The sequence below is a fragment of the Centruroides sculpturatus genome, unplaced genomic scaffold (genome assembly GCF_000671375.1).
Source record: "Centruroides sculpturatus isolate CEXI.00-Female unplaced genomic scaffold, Cexi_2.0 scaffold744, whole genome shotgun sequence".
NCBI classification, from domain to species: Eukaryota; Metazoa; Arthropoda; class Arachnida; order Scorpiones; family Buthidae; genus Centruroides; species Centruroides sculpturatus.
The window spans coordinates 121,369-126,722 of NW_019385145.1; the positions used below are offsets into that span (position 1 = coordinate 121,369).

General features: G+C 28.5%; 1 protein-coding gene across 1 annotated transcript in view; it reads right to left on the minus strand.

Moving 5' to 3' along the window:
• Positions 1 to 1,485: 1,485 nt before the first annotated feature.
• The window catches only part of LOC111635398 (clavesin-2-like), a 19,911-nt gene continuing 16,042 nt past the window's right edge, over positions 1,486 to 5,354 (minus strand). Inside the window, exon 4 of the mRNA XM_023380351.1 lies at positions 1,486 to 1,533. The gene's annotated coding sequence lies outside the window, so the exon portion shown is untranslated. The remainder of the gene's footprint in view (positions 1,534 to 5,354) is intronic.

Consider the following 5,354-nt stretch of genomic DNA (forward strand, 5'->3'; position numbering starts at 1 on the left):
TTATTCTGTAACATAGTGGCTCGTTATTCTATGGGCAAAAAGGGCAATTACCTGAGATCCACACGGACCCAAACCAATCTTTTATAAGAAAATATTTCCACCGCCTGAAAAATGCTTGAAGTCAACACTATTGTACACGAAGCCCTGTAATTTCAAATTCGCCTGGGCCCCACGAAGCCATATAATGCACCACAGCCGTAACACACAATCTTCAGAATATCATCTACTACAGACGGGGTGGATCTAGGTTTTTCGGGGCCTAGGGCTTATTGAAGTCCAATGGGGCCCCATTTTTTGTTAGATTAAGAATCTTTAAATTGGGGTAAAATTAAACGAATAATACTATAAATGATTATTATTATATTATTAATATTAATTATTTTTTACTATACGATAAGTGCTCACTGTTAATGAATGAGTATTAAAAATTTATTATAACAATTCAATTATTGTGGGCCCTTGACACTTGGGAACCCAGGGCTTAAGCTCTATTAGTCACTATGTAGTTCCTCCCCTGACTACAGAAATTATATGTTGAAACTAACCTTTAAAAAAACAAACAAATTGGTTTAAGGGGTTAAGGGTTATTTATTAAGGGTTTAATTTTTCTTTGTTAATGGACGAAGCAGATTCCTGCTGTTTTTATTGGCCATTAATTATTAAATGTTGGAAAGATTACTCGATCCAGCAAGACCAATAGGGGCATCGCACTCGCAATTTCATTTTTGGTATGTCCCGGGCTGTTCCCTCTGCTGACCCCATATTGAGAGTTTACATGGTTATTTATTTTGTTATAATTTGTTCTACAAATACAATTAAATAAATTTTATTTGCGATTTCAAGACCGAATAATTACGTTACGTACAAGTCCTTGTTTGTTTTCAGGCGAAAAACAAAATACAATTGTTGACACCCTTTTATACTGTACGGAATGTGATAAAATGAAGGTGTAAATATTTGTCCACGACTTCGAATAATTATATAATTGTCTAAATATTCAATTACAAATACTTAAATTTAATTAAAATTATCATTTATTAATTGCAGTAGTTACTTGTTGCCTAGAAGCACCAAAACATTAACACAGCATTAAATCTTAGCAATTATATTCTGAATTTTAAATAAATTCATAATTATTAGATTTAATATTTAAAATAAACCATTATAATTGTATAATGTATAATTTACAAAATAAATTGAATTTTAAGCAATTTACACACAAGTATTTATTACATAGAGTGCTTATGACGTATTGCTTCTATGGCAAGTAATTAAATAAAGGTCAATTTTGAGAATTTATATTGAATTTATTTATCAATTTTTGGAAGCTTCTTAATGAAGTTTTTATTTAAAAAAATCTTGTTATTAACAGTATAATTGTATACTATTTTTAAAATATTAAACATTTCTAGAAAAACTTACTCGCTTTTTTACTTTGTTAGGTAAAAATGGATAAAGTATTGAATACAAAAGTCTGAAAATCTTGTTACTGTTGTCTACGTAAATTCCATTGTAGCGGATAGGAATGCATTTCTAAAAAATAAAACAAAGGAATTGTTTAATATTTGTCAAAATATATATTCCAGATCAATAAGTCATATTTATTTGATTCATAAACACTGGTAGTGTAATAAATGCAAAGGTTTGGCGTTCTATCATCTTTATTTCCCTCAGTTGATAAATCTATTATCACGGATAGAACGCCAAGTATTTGAATTTATTATACTGAATAGTATTTAAGAATCAAAGAAGAATCACAACGCGGTTTCAGATTATCAAAGTCATATTTATGTTAACAGTTTTTCATTAATAAGTATCAGTATCACAGCAATCTTGTGTATAATACATTGCTTAAAGTAAGTAATAAATACCATTCCAATTATTGTTTATATTACAAGATGTTTCAAATTTAAATACAGTTGCCTCGTTATTTTAGTTTTAAAGTAACGAGGCAACTGTATTTCAATTCGAAGCATCACATATTCGAATTACAAAAATTCATTGATTATATTCGGCAATATTATAAAGAATAGCGTAAGGTTAACCAATATTTTCTAGTGAATCTATTTAAGCAAAAAGTCACGTTTCAATTTCTAATTTTGAACTACTAAATTATGAAGCGATCGGATTAAATTAAATTGAAGAAATACGGCAACGCCAAGGAAATTCGTCACCTGAGGAAAGTTTATATAAAAAACTAATCTCGATATACGTGTTACATAAAAGATGAAAAATCAATAAACGTGGCCGAGCCGTTTAACAAACGAGAATCCATGTCCTGCTTTAGTATTTAATGGTTTTATTCATGGAAGAAATGAAGTATGTAAAAAATAGATTAGTTCAACTTTTATTACATATTTGTTTAGAAATTAAAATTAAAAGTTAATTCCGAAATATCTTGTTAAGCTTTTGAAACAATGAAAAATGTAGAAAGAACAGCGAAAACTTAAAATTTACATGTTTAGCCACCTTCTTTTCCACATTAAATTGTCATAAAATGTATATTGTTCTATCTGCATTTAGTACTAAATGATATTTTATCAATATTCGGATTTGCGTAACATTTTAATGTTGATTTAAAAATTGCATATTATGTTTCCGTACTTTAAATAGATTTATACTATGTAAAATTAATTATATTTTTAAATTGATATGAAAAATAATGAAATGAGACCGTTGTCATAAGTGAGATTCTTCTGTTTATTTGACGCTGTCTGACTCAGTTGAAAGGCATTAAACTTTTTATACCCTTCATTTCAGAACATACAAAAGAAAAATTCGTGAAAGAAGGTTTAGTTCCGAACTAACTATTATGATACTTTTGGTACTAGGAATAGGTGAGAAACACCTAATAAATGTAAAATACAATTGATGCAGAAATAAGTAGATGTTACGTTCAAAGCATTTAATTTTTAATATTTATAGGAAGTGCGTAAGGTAACGTTAAGCCGCGATTATGGTGTAAAAAATAAAAACAGTTATAATTTGCAATACTTTATAGAACATTTATTGCTACATCGAATACAGTAATAAAAGTGCTGATTTTTTGTAATAATCGTACCATTGCAGCGAGCAAATATTTTAAGAGCAAGAACTGTGAAGCTGAAAATTGCGAACGAAAGGCACATGCCAAATGTTATTAGTCATTTATTTTAAAATAATGAAATATAATATGAATTTCCTCAGTCACATTTTCGATCGACGTGAAATTCAATAACTTTACTGAAAATGAATTTTCTTTTGCTGATACCAATTCGACAGTGTTAGTTTGATTGGTACAAATTAAATTTCGACCATTTGTTACTCGGAAAGTCGACTTTTTATACGGACAATTTTTTGTGGTATGGGTGATATACCACGATCGGATACGTCCCGTGAGGACTTTTTACAGGGAATTCTTTAAAACAGTGGTTCTCAACCGGGGGTACATGTACCCCTAGGGGTACTAGCGTAAATCGAAGGGGTACATCTAACTTTCGTTATAAAATGGCGTATGTTAATCAATTTGCTGTAAATTATTAACACAAGAAACGACAAAAACTCGCTTTAAAATATCCCACTGTGAACACCGATTTCCCTTTTAACAGTCTATACAACTTGTTTATCCACTCGATTTGCCTGTCTATTTGTGCCATTAGTGCTGAGTGAACCTGTAGTCTAGTAAAATTACGGTTTAACCGATCATTAATTTAAAAATGGAAAACATTTTTTTTCTATTCTATAATTATTTCTTAATAAGATTTTTACTGGACTACTGGTATTAGGAATAACGAGGTCTGGATCGTATCCCCACTATGCAATGCGTGTCACTGAATGCTCGCATTACTTGATATTTAGCAAATTTATACGTTACGTTTGTTACAAAAATTGAAAGATTCATGTATTGTTCTGCACGTTATAAATTCGCAGCCATTACTTTCAAGATCAGTACACAATTATAATCTCTATTTAACAACGTGGGAACCAAATTTTCAAAAAATTGTTGAAGATTTATCGCAACAAATATCCCAGTAAATTTTGTTAGAAATTATTATAGAATAATTTAAATTTTCTTTAATTATAATTATTTATTTTCAGGAAATGTAATTTATGCATGTATTGAAATGACTTCTGTGATTTTATATAATATACTTATCAAATAATAATAAANAAATGTAGATTTATAGATGTATAATACTCAACGGTAAAGACACGCAATGATTATATGATATAATAATGTAATATTCTATGATGAACAATGTGAAATAGACTGTGAAATAATTTAATAGTAAAATACACTGATGTGAATTATAATTCATCAAAAGACATTTTATTATATAAAAAATTGTTTGTAAATGTCCATACTACCACGTTTATTTTAACCGTTTTCTCTCTTGTAAATATGATTTCGGAATGTTTGAAGACATGATGTAAATCGTGACGGAACGTGACATGATGTAAATCGTAAAATGTTAACATCTGTTTTAATTATAACAATATTAACTGTTTTTCGAAAATGTGAGAATTTATACTAATAAGTTTAGTTTAGTTTGACTTGTCCACAATTTAATTAATTCAAACACTAATATAGAAAATATCAAATTTATGTATATTGTAGAAAGCGATAGATAATGTAAAAGACAATTACTGTAATTATATTTAATTGTACTATAATATTTATTTAATCGAGAATTGTTTGTGAACGTCTCTTTACTATAATTTGTATACAATGCATATTCGAAAAATTCCTTAATTGTAGATACATGATATTAATTAATAAGTTAGAAATTATACACCATAATTAAGTTTTACGTGATAAAATAAAGTCGATAATGTAATTTCTTACTTTAGTAAATTTTGATGTAAATGATTTAATAAAATTTTCGTCTAAACATAACTAACTTGTGTGATAGTATGTTATATTCGCCTTATTTATATCAGTTCTTTGATTTCTGTATGATCAATAATATTGGTATATTGGATCATACATTATTAATGTGAATATATAGGGGAGATCGGGGCAAGATCGGCATGTTAAGCTTTACTTAAATTTTGTGTAATAAATACTGCTGTAAACTGGAAAAAAAAACTTTGCATATTGTCTATTGGACTGTTACCTTACTATAGAACTGGTTACAATCAGTTTGGAAATAAAAATAATTAAAATAATTACAACTTTACAAGAAGAGAGAAATTGACGAAGTTGCCCCGGGTATAGGGGCAAGATCGGCAACTTCTCTCTTTTTGTAAAGTTGTAATTATTTTAATTATTTTTATTAAAGTTGCCCCTGGTATAGGGGCAACAGTAATGGGGCAAGATAGGCACGTATATAAAATTATGTTATTAACAATGTATAAGTTGGAATTCACTATTA